This window comes from Ambystoma mexicanum, chromosome 3p (genome assembly GCF_040938575.1).
Source record: "Ambystoma mexicanum isolate Mex_15411 chromosome 3p, UKY_AmexF1_1, whole genome shotgun sequence".
NCBI lineage: Eukaryota > Metazoa > Chordata > Amphibia > Caudata > Ambystomatidae > Ambystoma > Ambystoma mexicanum.
The window spans coordinates 1,258,400,893-1,258,421,992 of NC_090925.1; positions in this window are offsets into that span (position 1 = coordinate 1,258,400,893).

Sequence of the window (21,100 nt, forward strand, 5' to 3'; positions counted from 1 at the left end):
TCTGTCACGCTGCAGGGCCATGGATTTGTTCGGTTCTGTGTTCACTCGGACTAATAGAGCGTGACACCTGTGTTTGCATTTAATGAACAGATAATTTCCACCTGTAACTGTGAACCAGTCAGCAATGAATTGTACACACTGGCTGTAATCGTACTCTAAATGCACAGTCGTCAAGGACAGAGAACACACCCAGAGTGCCCAATCTGCATGGCCTGGTGCCTCACCCAATAGACACTGTGCCAGGCGAGGGGATGCCTCGAGTCCTACACAATAAATAAAAAGAAAAACCAAAGTCCCCAAAGTGTCCCCTGTTCCCCCCCAGATTGTATGTGCCTCCTACGCCCCTGACCCCGGACATGGGACATCCCATCTCATCTTGCGTACTTAATGGTTTGTGGCCTAGGTCCGAGAAGGAGCGGGAGAGAGACAAGATCAGGGAGAAGGACTGATGAGCAGAGAGAGAGAGTTGCAGATGTACAGTGTGCGTTGAGCGAGGGACTGAGAGGTAATGTCAGCACTGTGCTTTGCGCACCGCTGCAGCATCTCTTGACCATGTACATTTTAAGAAGCAAATCTCTGCCTTCGCCTGTCCTGCCGAGATCTCACTCTTTGGAGAATATTGCTCTGACTAGAACCTCTCCTCCCACCAACCCTAATGCTTTAGATTTAGTGCTTGTTGAATCTTTAGATCCTTCAGTCCCACAGCCTTTGAAATCCTGTCTAACAGTACTTTCAAATCACAACTACTTAAACGTAACATGCTCTGTACGTCAAATGGTCTCACCGGATTAAGCTTTTTGGGCAAGGTGCACATCACACACAGTCCTTCAACTGGAGGCAGAGGGTAGGCCACATGAGCAGCACTGTGGGCCTCTTCCCAGAATAAGTCATCTGTTCAATGCAGAAAGCGCAGAGGCACAATACTGTGTAAAAGCTGCCCCTGGATAGCACCGAGCCCTGGAACCTCCCTCCGCGCCTCCACATGCCTAGAAAGCGAACCCAACTTCTCTGCCAGCTCAGGGTCCCAAAACTGCAAAACGCACCTTTTCCAGAGACTGCCAACCCTGCAACAAAAGCACTACCATGCAACCAGCGCCTAGAGGCGATTCAATCCATTGCGTTCAATACACTCTTCCTATTTGACAAAGACAGAATGAGCAGGCCGGAATGTTTCCAGCTAGATAACTTGTGGGAACACTGTCTAAAGAGTGCTGTGTGGGTCCTATCCGTCTGCGTTCTAGTCTCGTTCGACTGTGCAGCCGTACAGTAGAGGCAACTTCTGATCCTATCTGTGCCCTGAAGTTCACCAGCAAATAAAAGTTTTTTATAGCGCAGTATAACGCAAATTCATGTTTCAGAGCGCTTGGTAACCAGTGTTACAAGTTACTTAACTATTACCTCAACTATTATTGACCTCAAGGCATGATTAAGCCCGGAAGGTACCAAACCAATGTCAAACCACGCGCAGAGCAAAAAGTGTTAAGAACCCCTTCAACTGATCCCGCAAATCGTTCTTCCGTAGTCGGATTGCAAAGAAAAATCTCTCTGACGCAGAGTCGTCCGGTCAACCATTGCAAACTTAGAAGCAGCGCCCAACAACTCCATAGAAAGGCATAGTGGGGATCAAGCTGAAACAAGCCTAGAGCATAAGTGTGAGCCCTTTTCCAGTTTAATAACATTATACTCTAATCGCCACCTTACAGCAGACTCCAAAACCAAGGGCTAAAGGGAGAATGCTTGCCGTAGCTGCTCCCAGAGTGGTCTAGCAAGCAGTTTACACAACACAAATACTAACTACAGCAACCCCTGGAATCCCACACTTGGCAACAACAAAAAACATGTACATGTGCAGTCCTGGGCAAACAAAACACACATTTTCACGATTTGCCACAGTTTCAATTCATGCAAAATTAACAGTATGCCAATAAAAAAGGTTAAACGTCAGTGTTAAATTGATATACATACATAAGGAATTTTACATTTAATTTCAGAAGGGTGATACTATTAGATGTGGTCATATATCTCGCACTGCCCGATGACCACAGTACTTCCCCCTCCAGTCCTTGTTTTTTTCCTAGTTATAAAATGTATAATATGAACACATAGAATGATCTGTATTGTGTTTCATAAAACACCGCATCCTAGCACAGTGCGAAAAAGTTCCCAAAAATCCTACTACAGCTGAGGCCTCGAACATTTACAGGACTGCAGGGGCTGGGGACACTCGCAAGTATAAGGCTTTTGCCTTCGAGGTGGTAAATGTTATACAGGGGCGACAGGCATGCCGAGGGTGAGGTCGCCCCACAGAATAACCTCGATTCGCCTCTTACTTTCTGCTTACCTCTGACCTCCACGGCAGTGGACTTCCAGGAAATGGCAGCAGGGCACGAGCCGGCGGCAGACTCGGACCGCACCACGGGAGAGCGACCCTTCCTCGGGCTCAGTCACAGGCCCTCCTCCTACCCTGGTCACTCCTCGAGTCGAGGCTTAGGAGTCAGACTGGAGTGAGTCACGCAGACAGCCCCAGACTAGGCCCATCTCCTTAACAAAAGGAAACAAAGTATGAGCGAGCTCAGCGAGGTGAACGAGCGCACAGCTCAGTCAGCCCCTCAACTCACAGACATCCCCGCCTGCCCCGCCCCCATCAGTGTAACTGACAGTTTGAGACTCAGAGAGAGAGTGCAGCCAGGCCTGCTGGCTGGTGGCGCCACGCTGCTGGACCTGTTCTTGCAACAATTGTGCAATGTGCACAGTGCACATGCAGGTCACTGGCCAGTCAGCATGGATCCTCTCTCTGTTTGCTGTGCGGTGGCAGGGCAAACAAAAAAAAAACAACACATGTTATTTAGCTTGTGCAGCTAAAACCGGTCCCTGGGTGTCTCACAAAACCGGCCCAACAATATTACCCAAGTCAGTTGCGTTCGGAACCCTGGCCGAACGGCCAATAGGCCAATCCGACGCTGTGGCTGGGTAGCTAGCCAGGGCATCGTCCAATAACAGAGGGGTTCAACCAATAAGAATGTATTTCTTTTATGCTGTGGTGTGATGTCCGGCTATGATAAAATAAAGAACTGCTATATTTGGAAAGAAGTGCAATCACTTTCCTGCAATCCAATTGCAGACTATAGCGGAAACAGACTATAGCGCCATTCGCCTTTCGAAAGCAGTTGAAAACAATTCTCTTTAACTAGTATGAATGTCCTTGAACATCTCCTTCTGCACCTACCTATCTCCCGAAGCCTGGATGCCCACGGGCTTTGGCGCGGTATAAGCACAATAACAATAGCGTATGTTCTGTTAGTCAACTCTAAGGCTCCCTCCATGCCCCTGTCCCGGTGGGCTGGGCTGGCGGAGCAGATCCCTATAAGGGGAATCACTCCAGGTTAGAGATAAAGAACGAGTTTGCAAATGGTTTGTGGTTTGATGTTACATTTGTTGATGTTTATTTAAAAAAACGTGGATCCCGTTGGAGCTCTTAAAATCCACCCTGGTGTCTTGTGTCCCATTGAAGGATCTACAGAAGATATAGGTAAGAACTCAGGGGTGTGGAAGGGGGCAGATGTTCTACTGTTGCATAGGAAGGTTTAGCATCAGTATTTGAATTTACAGTTTGACTTAATGCAGCTGTCTGTGAGGAGGGGGGGTAGTATGTGGTCCCTCCCTGGCCTGGGGATTAAGGAGCACATAACCCAAAAAGCCAAGGCAAGAACACCAAAGCGACAATTTAATAGGTGATGAGTAAATCTATAGTTCTCCCCAAAGCATAAATGCCATCAAAACATATATGGCTGTGCAATCATGACTCTGTTATGATGATGGGCTTGAGTTGTACTCCAGTGTTTAGAGGCTTGTTTGTCTGTTAGCTATTACCCTAATCTGTCAAACCCTTCAGTAAACGTCTGGGATTTGTCAGAAGGGACAGAGCGCAGAGTGGAATGTACGCAAAGTGAATGAGGTGGACAGAAAAGGGGAAGAGCGTTAGGGCATGTTGACTATCCCCCAGAATGCAAGACCTGCATGGCCACATGCTCGGGTCCGGGGATGATGGCAATGGAATGGTGAAACATACTGCTCTCCTTCAGGCTTCCCTCAGCCTCCTCTCCTTCCTGACTATCAGGGATTCAGGACTGGTGCGCCTCCAATGATCCTTGCCTTAATGCCAGTAAGATGGAGATCTTTCTCATTGGGACCCCTGCTCCTGCTTTCCCTCTCTCCCTATGGCCGCTCTACTTGGGCCCTCTACACTCGACTTCCTTTGAGGCAAAACACCTTGGTGCCATCTTCGACTCCACTCTCTCCTTCACTCCTCACATCACAGACCTTGCCAAAAAGGCCCACTTTAGGTGCACCTCCTGAGAGGAATTCTACCTTTTCTCACTTTCCCCCAGAAGCTCACTGTCTCCAGAGGCCTGGTTCTTTCCAGGTTGTACTACTGCAACAAGGTCAAGAAGGTTTTCCGATCATCAATGTCAATAGACATTTCTGAGGCATGAAGGTGGTAAAGATATTTTCATATAATGTTGCTTTGGCCCCACAAAATTATTTCCTGCTTAAGGTTTTTGTAGGCTGTGTGATTTTTATTAGAAAATGTTGTGAACACGGGCACATCTCAGCCCTGATCAAGCTCGTTAGAAGGAAAGCTGCTCACAGTTCTGGAGAAAACTGATGCTATGTGATCGGATAATCAAACTCCATGGACTTAGATCTGTAATCAGTGGGTGTTCAAAGTGTAAAGCTCCAATTGCTGAATGCATTCAGTGTTAAGGAGTTCAACTTTGGGGACTGAGATCAGAGATAATATGTCATCATATTTTTTAAAAAACTACACTGAATAAGGTAGTGTCAATCCATCTTGAGATCTACATAACAATGTATAGTCTCAATGTATGTTCATGGCAAAACAGCAGTAACTGAGCTCTGGCTTCAGACTGTGATCAGAGACTGAAGCGGCAGTGACTGAGCTCTGGCATCAGTCTGTGATCAAATGTTAAAGCCTCAGTGACTGACTTATAAGGCCAATGTTTGATCAGATTGTATAGTAGCAGTGATTAACCTCTGACATCAGTCCTTGATCAGGGTAAGCTACGGGGACTGATCTATGCAGTCAGTCTGCAGTCGGGGTATGAGGTTGCAGTGGCTGAGTTCTGGAATGAGTCTGTGAGTATGAACATGAAGCGACAGAGCTTTGAGATCAGAGTACAATCAAAGCGCAAAGCAAGAACCCAAATGGGCCTGTAGATCTTGTAGGGCAGACATAGTACCTTTGAGTTGGTAATCGCTGAGGCGGGCCTGCCCTCCCTGTAGCTTCAAGGTCTGGCCCACCTCCAGGTGCTGCACACTTTATTGTTGGTCACTACCACAGACTTTCCCGCGCTTGGGGCCTGGACATACCTCCTATCGTGGTTCCCTGTGTTCCATGTTGGGCGGCAGCATTGATTGCAGCACGCCACATGGAACACCAGCACCGCAATTACTGCTGCCATGCCGCTGGAAGCATTACAGTACATGCCCCTCATTTGGTGCTGCAATCACCGCTGCCAGCCTGGCATAAAGGTGTCTCTTCTGATGACACCCGTGCCCATGTGGTGCCACATCTCATGGTGTTTCCCAAAGGGAGTTCAAGGGGCAGGGCCAGCCCACCCTTCATTGCGCCAGCTCTAGTCCCTTCGAGGATCTGGCACGGAAGATAACATGTCGCAGCTCTTCACCAAACCCTCTGCATTCTCGCAGCCCATCACTTTGGTCCTTCACTGGTCCGCGCACCTGGTACTGGCCAGGTCAGACTCACCAGCAGCATTCTGGCAGGCTACCGGGCAGCTCCGGACCTATGTGGTCTGGGAGACAGATTAGCAGTGGGGTGGGCCCGCCTTGTCTCAGGCAGTACCCTATATGCAGTTTGGGTCTGGGCAGCCCTGCTCTTTACCCGGGCCACACCCCTTAAGCACCAAGGGGTTCAATTTTCTGGGCCTGCCCAGCTTTACCCCCAGGTGGTGAGACATGCTTATACAACCGAGGGCCCGTGGATGAAACTGTGCCACTTCTGACATACGCGGCCTGGTTGCGGAAGTTAGTGGAGCCCCAGGTGGGGCACTCATGCCCCCGCAGACACCAGGAAACATCCTCCACAGCATTTGGCTCACACTCCCTCAGAATAGCTGTTATTCCAACAGTTTATTTTCCTTTCTTTTTTTATAGTTCCAAGTTTTCTCCTGTGCCCAGTCCATTTCTCAGGGTAGGCGATAGCTGTCCATTATTCTTCATTAGAATTCCATCCAGCCCCACGGTTCTTAAGTGATGTTTAACTTGCTGTTATCCCTATTCAGGCATCGTTTAAATTACATGGCAATCTTTCTTTTATGGTAATTTGCTCATCATTGCATTCAGAGCATAATGAATCTTGATGTACATATATTATATAATGGCCACTGTTTGTAGTGTTTCCATGATGATAAATAATACTTTTGTTTTGAAATTGGTTCCATAAAAATACATTTGAGAATGTGTATTTTTGTAATTAAGGTGTTTAATTTTAAACCATGGGCCTCATCACCAGTTGGGCTGTAGCCCTTAAATGCGGCGGTACCGGTATTACCACCGCATTTAAGGGCTGGCCCTATATGAGTTGGGCGCTAAATCGGCTGTTTTACCTACAGCTTTTTTCTGGAGGTGAAAATCCCTGTTTTCGGCGGTATTACAGCCGGCTGTATTAGCCCGCAGTATTAGCAACGAAAATTACCCATTGGATCCAGTGGACCCAATCAGGAATGGAGATTTACCGTTAAGGCCCAACCCGTGATCTGGTGGTAATACCACCAGACCGGTCGGTGCTAGGGCTATTACAGTCGGTGGTATTACAGCCGGGAACACAGCCCAACTCCTGATGAGGCCCCATGAGCTCTATATCTAATACTATTAGAATGAGATAGTTAGAACTATGTCGAACTTGAATAGTTTGTTTGACTGGGTGATTAACAGTGCCATTTGTAAGACTGTGAACAAATCTTTAAATTAAATCTTGGTAACATTAGGAGTGTGTAACAGTAACACATTTCTATTATTATTAATTAGCATGTTGGAAAAAATATAAGGCATGAACTGTCTTTTATAAATATAATTCATACTTATTGTATTATTAACATTTATTCCAGCTTTTAGTACATTTGAAAATATTGTCAACAATAATTTATAAGGCTATTGTTGCTGGTTTCTATAAAATTGTATCCATTTGCGCAAGCATGTGCTTTTTCTGCTTTGTTAGTAATGTTAGTTATTAATGATTGTACTGATGATATAGCATAATTGTAAGTTGTAGGCTTTATTTCATCAGCAAAAGATTGTACTTTTAACAGCATATGCAAGGTTACATTAGCATAAAGGATCACTCGAGTATTATTATTAATAAAGATGGAGAACTGTTAGTTTTACAAAAGGTACTTCGTTTTACAGCTGTATTCATGTTAATATTTTAGTTTGTAATTTGGGGTTTTATTTGTTGTAGATATAAAAATGTGCTTTTACCTTTTGATGTAACGGATTTGAATTGTTTTGATATATCAATTGGTGGTAAGGGATTATCATACATTAAACACAGTCTGTTGTAGTCTTTTATACATGAAATGTGAGCTGTGAATTTTTGAACATCAATATTTATTATAAATAAACCAGTATATGTTTGCACTCATTCCATCTGTAAGATCCTTACGTCATATATCTAGTAATGCAGTATTATGTGCTGAGGACGAATATGCTCTTCCTATTTCCATAGACATGCAAAATAGCCCAACAGTTAAGGGGTTCCATCTTGAGATTTATGTATGGTAACTGAATATGCTGGAGTTATTGGAAATTGTTTGCATTCTCCATCAATGCATTTTAAAAGTTGAATGCGTAAATTGACTCTTTTTACTTCTTGACTTTTTTATGTTATAAAATCTTATTGTTATATTTCTAATGGATACGTTGTTAGCATGGTTTTTAAAACTAACTGTACAGCCCATAGCTTTATTGACTATGCCTTCCTTCTACACTAACATGTCTTTTAAAAATTACATTAGCCTTTAAACAAACCTTTAAAAAAGTATCCAGTTGTTCTAGAAACTGTATGTTGTAGTTCTTTTAATCTTTTTGTTTTGTTGCATTGTTTTAGAGCAGACTGTTCAACTTTGTCTACTGCTTCAAGTGAAATAATATTTTGATTTTCTTCAGAAATCATTTCCCAACAACATTTTTCCCAATCTGCTACAGTTGGTTATTTGGTTGGTTATTTGCCTTGTTTTACCAAAGTACTACATGCTTGCTCAGCAGATAATTGTTTTCCACCAAAAAATGTGTATTTGTCGTTTTTGTAATTTACTTATTGAGGTTTGAGTAACTTTTCCTGTTCTGATTTCTTTTGGCAAATTGCTGTATTCAATATCTTCACTTAGTCTCATACTTTCAGTTAATTCAAATTAAGTGAAATCACTCCTAAATGTATATTGCCTATGCTTCCAATGGCTTTTACACTAGCTTTTGTTTTAATTGTTTTAAGTACAGGTTCCCCATTCAATGGTGTTAACTGTCACAAATCACAAAATATAATAACATGTTTACCACCATTTTTTTATCATTACATTTTAAAATGTCTTGCATACGCTGAAATATGAATCCAGGCATTGTATTAGTTACCACGGCAACTTCATCGGTTTTCATATTCTAATTTTGTATTGGTAACTGTGGTAGGTCAGACATAAAAGATGGAAACCGGCCATGCTTCAAAGTGTTCCACTTTACCAACATAACGAAAAGGCCTCACTGAGCCCTACTGCTACGATGGCGCTTCACTAATCTAAAAAATAACAAAAGAGTGCTTGTCAGCATGTCTTCTTTCAAAACCTGTGCTATCGTGCTAACTGGCCCTAACACTAATAAAGGAAAACAAAACTTAGCCTACAGAAGTGTTCCTACACCCCTTTCTTGGCTTCTGCTGATTATTGCTTGACCCCCTCCCCAAAACTGTTGCTCTCTGTCTTTTGCCTGCTCGTTCAGTTCAAGACAAAGTTCAAATGTCTCTGGGTATCTACTCGTACAGTTGAAAATCAAAGTTCCTTTGCTTCCTACAGAAAAGGGGACTCCTACCCCCTTCTAGCATAGCCTTGTTCAAAACAAGTCGGTATTCCCTTAAGTCTGCAGTTTGACTTTGCAGGTCCTTCAACTCAGGTTCACTCCTTCTTGGGTTTTTGCTTAATTTCTGATCTGCGTTGTCCCTCAGTGAATTGTTGTCTTCCAGTTCACACCCTCAGAATGTCTCTTCCTCTCTTGGGTATTTGGTAACCCCTCATAGGTTACAGGATTCAGCTTCACCCCCTTGGATTGCTTTTATCTCCTTTTGGAATTTAGTAGCCGATCGTCGGTTGGTGGACTCAATTTCACCTTTGGGTGTGTTTCTCTTCTACTCTTGTATTGGATAATCCCTCATGGTTTATCAGATTCACCTTCACCCCCTAAGAGGGTTTTTCTGTCCCTTGTGGATTGTTGCTTTCCTACTCACCCCCACTGGGTCTTTCTATTGTTCTCAGGTCTCTGGTACTCCCACAAGGGTCTCTGGTTGCTGTTCCGACTTTTTCTCATTCTCGTTCCCTTTTGGAAATCTCTGGAACTCGGTCACTCACCTCCTTTTTTCAGCATGAACTGTATACATGTGTCTCTGTGCTGTTCTTCATCGGGGAAGGCGGTGGCTCGGATTATGTTGGTTTCACACTTCTCAGGCTGTCGGTTCCTTGCGGTTGCTTTTCCGGTCGAGTGTCATGCTTTAAACACATTGGGACATCACATCAGCAGCTATTCGGTCCCATTCCAGCAGAAATTTGGGGGCTTATGACTCTCAGACCTCCTGAGCTCTGTGTCATTCCATGGGCTCTACGCCCACCACATATCGAAAATAGTCCTGCCTCCAGACTCTACTGGCTCTATGCTACAGCCAAGGCTCAGGCTGTGCAAAGACTTGCTTGTGCTGTCCTTCTCCTAGCCACAAGTTTGCTTTACAGTGGCTCCACTGCCTCTAGTAAGGGTCTATCAGGCATAAAGATGTACCTGAGTGCAGAGATCCGTGGGCGGAGTGTATCGATAATGTAGGGACTGTGGTAGCCTCTCCAAACTGCACAAACCACCTAATGAAACAGGGGGCTGGTACAGCCTGGGGTAACAACCCAAGAAAAACCCTCATGGGAAAAACCCCTTGCTAGCCGATAGCCTTAAGTATGGAACGCAGGCTTCCGGCATCCAATAGAGCTTGACAACATGCAGAACAGCGCAGCAACAGGGTGAAGGAGAAGGGGCGAGTACGTTGAACGGCTTCCTACACTTTGCTCTTCTATACATTGTTTTAATTTTAAAAGTGATTCTGCTGGTTGTTAAGCTATATACTTGTTCTAAAATAAATGTCTAAAAGCTGTATTATGTGCATTAACCATGCAAATGTGATGGAATGTACTATTGCAATGATTTCCAGAAGATCCAAGGAATATGTCCTTGCAATCCTGAATATTCTCTCATGCAGCATCTGTCAATTCGTTCCAAAAGTTGACTATGACCTTTGTTTTTTCTTTGGCAATAGTTCACATCAAACTTTAAAACATATTTTAAGTGTGATTCTTGGATACCACATGTTTGAATACATGTCCTTTGCTTTACTTGCTTAGATTGTATTGTTTCATTTGGTTGTGTGCTATTTGTTTTATCAGTTTCAACTTCAACTAAATCATGGATGTTTCCATTTAAAAGTTCAATGCGTTACCCTTTGTATTAAAAGCATATGCTATATCATTATTTAGGATCGAACTAGGTAAACTGCAGTAAGTTCACCGGACCATCAGTGAATCATTTGCTGTCTACCACACATGCCTATGACTACTGGGCTGCGGACTAACCTGCACAGTGATTGAGGAGGGCAACATGCAATGTGCTCGTTGTATTCAAAGGTGCCAGTTGAGCTGTCTGAGGTGACAGAAAGAAATAACCCTTCAAAGAAATCTGGAAATGGGAAGAGCGTACAAGTTGGCTAAGTCAGGGTCAGAGCGCAGGCAAGAGTCCCTAAGGCACATGGACATTGGTAAAGCAAACATGGAGTGATGCATGCTGAGCCGCAGGCCCACACTACCCAACAATCCCACACCTCGAAGGCAATGTGATGTGCCTACGCGGGTGAATATTGTGGTGGCCCAAGTTTGGAGCCTAGCAACTCCTTCTCATTGTTTCACACCTCGATGACTGATTAGAACAACAGAATCAGGCAGTGGAGTCCCACATCTGGAACATGATTATAAAGATGTTGAGGTTTTCTTCATAATTATGGTCCTTGGCCAATAACCCAAATGGAGGCACCAACCCTGAAACACTGTCACTGTGGCAAGCCTCAACTTCCAGCACTGATCTACACCACAGCTTTGGGGAAAATAATTCCTTATGCACAAACTGTAACCTCACACCTTTCCCAACAATTACACATTCAGGGGGGGAAACGTACCCCTTTGGTAAAGCTGCCATGCTACCAAAATGTTAGATCTGTAGCCAAGAGCACTGTTCTAAGCTGCGACACAAATGAATCACTTCAGCAGAAGGTTTGCCTACAGTATTTACCAGGATGACCTCGCCAGGTTATAGCAACACAATAATGCTTTCTTCCATGCACCAGGATGCCAGATGGACCCACAAGTGCAGCTACTCATTGATTGAATGGTACACTGCATTGCTGTGCAGCTTTGGCATATGCCCTTCCATTTGTTAAAGGACGTTGGCCTGGAGTTGCAAAGGTTGGAAAGGGTAGACACTATTAATAACATTGATGGTCAAGCCCCATAGATATCCCCTAGTGTGGTTGCCAACAAACCAACAAAGACTGATGAGGTTTGCATATGTGTCAACATGCACCTCCCAAATCGAGCTTTCAAGTGTGAAAGGCCACAAACCATAATATAACGGTCGACCAGCAAGGTAACAAAATCTTTATGATGCTGGACCCAAATGCCGGCTATCTCCACACCCAAATGTGAAGTACATAACAACATGTTCCTCCCATGTAGACCTGTATCAAGAGAAATGGCTGAGTTTTGGAATTCCAACAGTGGCCAAAGCCTTCCAACAAATGCTGAGGGAGGTTAATTGTGGTCATCGTGTATGCATTAAAGGGGTTTTGACTGAGTGATCAGAGCATAGTCACAGACATGACAGACTTCCCCCCAGCCACAACCATAGCGATGAGCCTCATAGGAGTAGGGCTTTAAACCGCAACCCGTCTACCTTAAGAGAGCCACTGTAATCTCTTACAAGAAAGGACGTGCAATGGAGGGGACATCATGCTCACGAGGCAGCTTTTCAGGACACAATGCTCCCTCAACTCTGACAGCTGTGTGCAACATCTTAATTCATCAGAACAGACACTGGATGCCATCCCCTGTTGTCTGGGGTTTCATTACCGCAGGAAGACCAGACACTTCCAGATAGAATGAAGTATGTGCTGTGTTGTGAGGGTGTCACCATTTTCTTGTTTCTCTTTTCAGGCACCATGTAAGTTGAGTAACAGATCACAAACCTCTGATCCTGATCATGTCTGGTATTCACATTTTACCACAAGCCTGCACTGCGAAGTTGCTCCTGCAAATTCATGAGTAAGGTGGGCATCTGCACTAATATCTGAAGTCGACACCCCAGAGAATAACTACTCCCATCAACCAAGAATGATGTCTCTTCATGAAGCACAGGACAGCACAAATACAGTTTCAATAAAACCGCACCACCCTCAGCCAGCTGTTCCCTCGTTCATGTACTTGCAGGACCTTTTAGACACCATCTGCTAAGTGGGTGTTTGGATGTGGTGGAAGCGGCCATCGCTACTGGTAACAGGAAAAGACTTATGGAGGAGCAGTTACAGAGGTTTAAGGAAGCACAGGCTGACCCTTAACTGCATTTTAATGATTAACGGTGAACTGTTGTGGTCAACTGAGGGACAGGTGCAGGATGACGCAAGGATTATCTTACCGCAATCACTGTAGAAAAAAAGTGATTCAACTAACACGCAATGAACGCCAGGGCTTAAGCAAAATCAACAGAAAACTGAAGATGTGGTTTACCTCACTTTGATAGCAAAGTAGAGGGCAAAAGTTGTCAGAGGCCTGATGTACTAAGGCACATGCCACTCTGACAGATCTCCTTCAAATCCCACACCCCAGAGAAGTAACATCCTATAGCAATGCACGAGCATGGCTTTTGGGACTCTACCCTTGGGGCCCCATTAAATGCATTAGCCATGATTCTGCTGTAAAACCTTTGCCACTTAAGGACTGCTAGAAACATGCTGGTCAGACAATGGGGTGCTGTTTCAAGGATTATAATTCTAAAAATGTATCTTACAGTCCGAAATAGTAAATAAGTGCATCACGCATAGTTGGCCGCATGCAAAAAGGGATGCAAAGACATTTATGGAGATTAAAAAAAAACATTTCTAATAGAATACCACACACAACAGCAGTCCTCAATGGGGTGATCTCCAGTCGAAGCTCATAGGAGATGCACCACCAGAATCCCTACCCACCCATCGAGAGTAGCCCAAGTGGTAAATGCTGATGAGATCCACCAAAAACTGATAGAAGCTCCCTGGCATCAGCACATTAGATAAGCACAAGGCCTATCCCAACACAAGTGTACAGCAAGGTTCTGGCCAAGAACCAACAACCTCAAGGCAAACTAAATATCGCTTTTGAGCTTCATTCATTGGTGGTTGTGTAGGAGCTATGATCCAGGTGGAAAATGGTATAGCCAGTGTCAACCGCAATATCAGTCATTTTAAGCAAAGTAAAGTTGAAAATGCTAGGCTGGACTTCTATCTCCCCACCAGAGCAGAAATGGAAGTTGATGAGAATTAGAGCACTTAGGGAAAACCAACCAGGTTAAATTCTGACAAAGACCTACTAGCTGGTTTCCTGCTTACAGCAAGCGATGGACTACCCACAGGTCCCCAGCTAAGGGTTGACACTATCCAGCAAAATTGAAGGAAGCAAGGAGGTTCAACAGCTATGTTCTGAATGATTAGCCCCTCTGCAGGTACTTGCAACAGATAATCTGTTTGGGGTTTGTTTCAGAAAAGCGCAGCTAGGCATTTTGTTATATGATTTGGAAGGGATGCACTGCATGTATACCACTATCCCCAAAATAATCATTGCCCTAAGGATATGGTCTGGTGGGTTCTAGAAGGATATCAAACAGCACCAACTCAGAACAAGCTCTTCTCTACAAGGAAGCCCGATGGATTCATTAGTTCCAGACACAGATCCAAGGCCTGAATGAAGACTTCCAGCTACCCCTTTAAATAATGTTTTAGGGATAGAACCCAGGTTTAATTGACACCATGCTAATTTTTATACACATTTATTGGCAATACGTTTTTTAAATATTCTAATTTTTTCGTTCTCTACTTGTGGTGAGCCTCTCCATCTTAGGCACATACCTCATAAATAGGAAACCATGTCCAATGTGTTCCTTTCGTGGTCAGCCCGTGAATGTCTTTGACACCATCACATGACATCACAACATAATGATGTCATCATGCCCTGACATCATTTTTCGTGACCATCAATGGTTGCGTCTGCCTTAGAGCGCTCCAAGTTTGTTTTTTATTTAAACCCTCTCTTTTTACCCAGAGACGGGCAAGCAGACGTCTGAACCACTTGCAAAATCCGTCATCTATCTGACCTTTTTGGTAAGTGACTACATCACAGCTCTTATATATTATATAATACAATGATTGTATTAATAAGCCGAGGTGCTATTGATCAGAGATGCATACTTTGAGACGATATAGGTGTAATCAAATTATACACTGGTGTGTGTTTTAGGAAGGGTCTTGTAAACCCGCTGTTCAGTTTAAACGGATCATTGGATGTGTATGAGTGAGATTGAGTGTGTATGAATTAATCTGACAATATCTATTGTATATGGATAGATGTGCTCTATGAGCAAACAGTGTTGAAAAACCTAATAATTGTTGTGCCAACATTTTTTTGTTTTTTTAATTAGCTTTGTATGATCATTTGTTGTTAATATCTTTCCAACATCAACACCAAGGTCCATTTCGTTTATTATTACATCACTGCTCTGTGGCCATAGCCCTGTGTTCTCAGTATCTTTCTGCCATTCTTTCATGTTCTGCTCATCAGACTCCGCATGCTCCAATTTAACTGGCATTTGTTCGCTTTATTTACTCCTAGGTCACCTTTAGATATTTATTGTCTCTGCCACTACTCCACACAACATTAAGACATTATTGCCTTTATTAATTTAACACTGGTTATTCAATGCCCATTTGCAACTGGGGCATTAATACTTTGTCCTTCTATGATTCCTGTGCCTAAAACTGTAGGCTAACATTTATTCTACACCATGACCTGCCTCGGTCTGGAATTGACACACCGTCAAGGTATGGCCACACTTTTCTCTAGCATTCCGCTTTTTTACATAGTGATGCTGGCCAATCCATGCCCACCTCCGATTCTGTTTCCCATGCTTTCTTCTACAAGGTTTCCTTTGAACCTCTGTGTTCTCCACACCTCGACTGTGCACGGTACGACGGATTGCAGGTGAGCCCCTCATCTTTGTACTCACTTTCTCAGTCGTGTACTATTGCTGATCTGCATCTACACCCCTGTTAACCTTACTCTTTGCCCAGACAGGGTCCTCACCATTAGAATCCTGGTCCTCAGGAAGGCGCACAATTAGCTGGCACCGAAAGGTCCACGACGTCGACCCTGCCCTTTATCCACACTTGCAGTATTCAGTCCGCCTATCTCCTCCCAAACAGACTTTAGAGGAGTTCCCCTTCTGGGGCGAGCCACTGGAACGTACATTCTATCTCGGAGTCCTAGCTTTCTGTGGAAGACTTCTCAATCTGTCCTTAAGTTAATGTTAAACACACACGCCTTTCCCAGGTTTATCTGTTGTCAAATCAGCAAAATAATCACTTGAACGCATATAGCTTTTTTCAACGTCTTTTGTGAATATGTTAATATGAACATTCATCTCACTACGACTTTCTGTGATTTTATTCTACTTGTGTTGATATTCACATTTGGCACAGACGCCCTTTTCACATATTATCAGCACTATTGCCTGTAACATTGTGTTTCCCAATTCATTGAACTTGCTTACTTCATTACATTTATTGTGCTTAAGAATTTCTTTGAATGTACTTTGATGTGGTCGATGATGCTTTCATTAAATGTGCTCATTAATTGTGGCTTCATTTATTCACCTGATATGACCAAGCATATTGGCCAACAGTAACATCTCTGACGTAGCTTTAGTAGTCTTTACCCCAGTTCATGTAGTGTACGGGTAATCTGCCCATCCGGAGCCTGTTGGACGGGATGTTATGGCAAGAAGATATCGCCAGTGCTGTGCTTGGTGCTGTAGACAAGTCGACACATGCACGTGTTCACCACACAAATGAAAACGCCAGCTCCTGCCCATGGGCGTGGCAGTCACATAGCAATAGTCACAGACTGAGAGGCCTTTTTGCTGTTCCGCCACCCCATACAACATATGGCCTTCTCACATTAGACTACTACAGAGGCATCGGATCTTGACTAAACATCTTCTCAAACCAAAGACGAATAAAGCTCCATTTCAAAGTGGAGATAGCAAACAGGAAGTGCCATTAGCTGCCTTAAAGTAGACAAAGGGACCCTCTAACCACAAAGAACAGGTGCAGAATCATATACAGGACTGATCTTGGATGGACGTTTTGCTTCCCGGTGAAAAGAGGGGAAACATATTATTTCTGTACCAGTCGGGGGAAAAATAAAATATATATGAATTTATATTTCTCTCCCAAAAATGCTAAACTCGCTCTATTACAAGTTACAGAACCAGAAATTGCCGACTTTGAAGTGAAATGTATGTTCGATTTAAAAGAAAAGGTTTTTTCAGTTTGTTCGTCCGGGATACGCATGGAAATTATGAATTCTTGGAACTGTTCAAAGATAGCCTTGGCTAAGAATGTTCTATTCCATTCTTTGTCCAGGCTAAGGCCATCTATCACCATTTGTCAGGTATCCCACTTGGTTTTTACAGGTACATAACATTTGCACATGGTTTGTGTTTGAGGCACCCTCTGGTATGCCTTTCAGTGTATGGCATTATACCAGGCATAGACAGAGCACAGCACTGAAAATGAAAACCAGGATGTGCAGTTATCGATTATAGTTAGAAGCTTCTTCTTCCAGGCAAGATCAATTTGATGCATCGTGTTAAACTTGGAGACCATGCGCACAAACTTGGCAGCGACTGCATGGGCACTCTCAAGTCTGGACTATGCCAACAGCCACTACATAAGCAGCCCAGACTACCTTAATGATCATCTTCAGAGAGTACAAAAAGCAGTAGAAAGATGCCAGCTGACACTAGAAAGGTTGGCAAAAATCAGCCTGACACTCCACACCCTTCACTAGCCCCAGGTCAAACTCAGGATCCAATGTAAAAGCCACTGCGTCACCAGCACAGCTTTAAACAGCAGGGGCCCAGAAGGTACTGTGAAGAAGTTCTCCCCTTGTGCCCTTGGCGACACTTTATTCCAGCAAAGCAGCATTATCGATGGTCCCCCAGACAACAAGAATTGCCAAGTAGGAGCTAGCTTTCCACTTCTGTCCGCTAACATTTGGAACTCAATATTCATGTGACTTTGAACACTGGAGGACCACATGACCTTCCATACAAATAAAATATGACTATATTAGGTCAGAAAGCTGGGACAGCCACAAAGATTGGCCACACCCAAGCACCAAATACAGTGAAGTCTTCTGTCAATCAAGCAACAGGGCCCAATGGTAACCAGGACCGTCAATGTATTTCATTGATTTAAGAGTTTTGTAATGCACCAAACTAGCTGTCTGCGAGCAGCGAACATCATCATTATTATCTAAAATGGATATCCTTAAAATAGAAAGAAAATATAGACATTCCAAAACAGCTCATTAGTACACTTTGTTAAAAGTAGCCATTTAATTATCTACAGAAAAGTGCATAGTGACGAAAGTACCCTTACATCATTGAATTAAATCAAATTAACCCTTACACTCTTTTTGAAAGCTCAAGAGAACTGGAATAAGGTGCAAAGAGAAAAAAACAAAATCCACACCACAAGGTAATAATGGAAGACTTCTTTAAGAGTTTCATCCCTATTCTCCTTAGGAATTTCAAATCTCAGGGACTGGCTACTGGGAGTGGACCGCCCACCACCTGGAAAATGAAGATAGGATTTCTCTAAGTGAATGCCTTACAAATGAGGCAACCCACATTAAAAGCATCAGATTCTTCCAATGTTAGCCAGAGCAGGGTTGGCAAAGGAGTAGACATATCATGTCTTTCCCACTGTGGGCCGCATGCAAGACGGTTTTGAATGGGAGCATTGTAGCATTTTGCGGGCCCATCAACAGAGCATTTCCTGCACCTATGGACGAGCACTATAGCTTGAACCACTGATCTAAGCTTATTCAATATTCAGGAAGAAAAGGCATAATAGTGTACAATAAATAGAGCAAAATAAATACTGTTTAACCTTTTTTTCAGCTTGGGCCAGGGTATTGTGAGGGGTCAAAAATGAAAGCCGGACACAAAGTTGTCATGTTTTGGTTAAAGACTTTTATTTAAATGAAAATGTGTTGGGAACATCCCACTCGGGCCCTATGCTAAAGAGGAATGTCCCAGCCTATAAACCAAAACTGTCTGTGTCAGGATGTCAATAACTGAAAAGCTGTCCTTGTTTCCAAAACGCCGTATCCTGACCCTCACACTACAAACAAAACAATAAAGTGTGCAAGGAAATGTCTTCAACCTCATATTGGCAAACACGTGCTCACAACTGAAGATTAGAATAACTCCAACAAAAACGTTCACCAAGGTGAAAGACCTTGGACCCAGAGGCTGGTTTTCCTTCCCCTGGATTAGAAATGGATGGCAATGGGCCTCATTACCGGTCCGGCGGAAACCCTGACGTTGCTACCAGCGGGTTGCTGACGGACCTGTAATAATTTACTGGCGCCTGACTTCCCGGTACCACTGGGCTATTACAAGTCCGGCGGCCGGGAAGTCAGGCGCTGATACATTTGTTAATTCCCATTCCCATAGAGTCCTATGAGACTCTATGGTAGGGGGGACATGGGAGCACCGGCACCGTTAGACAAGTCTGCTTACCATGGCCACTGTGCCCGGCCGGGTCAGACCTGTCAGGCACAGCGGCTCTGGCAGGCAGACTTTAGTTTTCCGGTCTTTAAACAAGCCTGCCAGTGAGCTTACCAGCACCCTTGTTTCCGGACCAGCAACATTGTAAGGAGGCCCAATGTCTCTTTTTTTACTAACAATTCCTTGTGTCTCTCTCTTGGATTCACAATGTTCCTGTTAGGCAGCAAGTTCTGTGACAGTCTTTCTTTAACACAAATATCTCTTTTATCAAGAAAACACTGTTCCTATTTTAGTAATTCTTGTAGCTTTGCAACTCTCCTGGTATACTCTCCTGCCAGGATTCTTTGCGCAATTCAAACTGCCTAGTGTACTCTCCTGCCAGGAAGTTTCTTTTGGTTTCACTTGGCTGGTGTACACCACTGCCAGGACTTCTCTTGTGGTTTCACATGCCTGGTATACTCCCCTGCCAGGACTTCTTATGCAATTCCATTGCATGGTATCTGCCTGTATATCACCAAAACTGTATATATCATGGTCTGCTCAGTATATCTGTCTGCAGTAATATTTGTTCAGACTTTGCCCCACACTTGCATCTCATGTATGTGTATCTCATTGGAGTTTGATTCTGTACTTTGAATTTTTCTGCATTCAAATAATATTCTATTTTCCATATCTGTAATCTCAAAACATTCATCCTGTCGTTGGTGCCATTGCCAGAATGCCCTGGGGTCCCCACTTGCTTTGTGTCAACTCGCCGGTTCTCTCCAGCGTCTCTGGTCCTGCTCGTGCTTCTGTCGCGGGGCTCATCAGCTCACTTCCTACTCTGGATGCTACAGACATCCTTCAGGCTCCCTTCGTGGCTCTGCGGTCACACGCCTGCTTCCTTTCAGGTGCCGGTCTGGAGACAGCTGCATCTTCGAGCTGCCAAGTGCCCAGCAGTTCTCTTGCAGCTCCCGGCATCTCCACAGCACTTCCTGCTCTCACTTTGCATTCATCCTTCTGCTTTTGCACCCACCTCCCCTCCGCCACACTGGTACATGTCTCCCGCACTCAAAAACCTTCTCTTTGGAGCCAACGTCTTCCCCTGTGCTGCATCTTTCTGTAGTGCAGTTGGCAGCTTAAATGTCCCGTGCAGAGGTATTTCTGTAGAACAACTAGTATGCTCATTGAGCTTCAGGCTTCTGTTACCTTGTACCAACTCCATCTTCCTCGTCTCAGTACTTCCAGGATTATGGGAGTTGGAGTCCATAGATGTCATCAGACTTATAGCATTTAGGTCGTTTTTGTCAGTAGTTCTACATGAGCAGACATCTTCATACAAAGGTGTATTAGAAGCAAAACGGGTTCTGTTGGAGCTTTGTGTGTCTAGGCCACCAACAGACCTCTAAGTGATAAACATTAATAATCACAGCAGAGAGGATCAACCCCTGATGCACTCCACAGGGCATGGGGAGGGAGTGGACTCAAATAGATCATTTTGGATGAACTAACTCCCCCTGAAAGGAAATACACCACTACAGAACCCTAACCCCAACCTATACACTGCAAAAAGGCTAGTAGAGGTTCCTCATGGTCGACCTTATTAAATGCTGCGGAGGGGTCCAAAGGTGAAAGTTGGCAGAACACCCCACCCAGCCTTTGCAATTCATTGTCCCCTACCAAGCTGCTCTCTCAATGCTGCAGGGAGCGCTGAATCCAGACTGATGAATAGAGGGGGAAAGTCGAAGATATTGCCACATAGATTGGCAGTACAGCTGAAAGTATTTATTTTGTCAATGAGAAAGAGGTGGGTACTAGGATGTGAACACTCCCGCGCTATGCACCGAGTTACGATGATCAGGTTAAGTGCTGCAAGGTCACAGGTGAGTCGGGGTGGTGACCACACCTCCTTGGT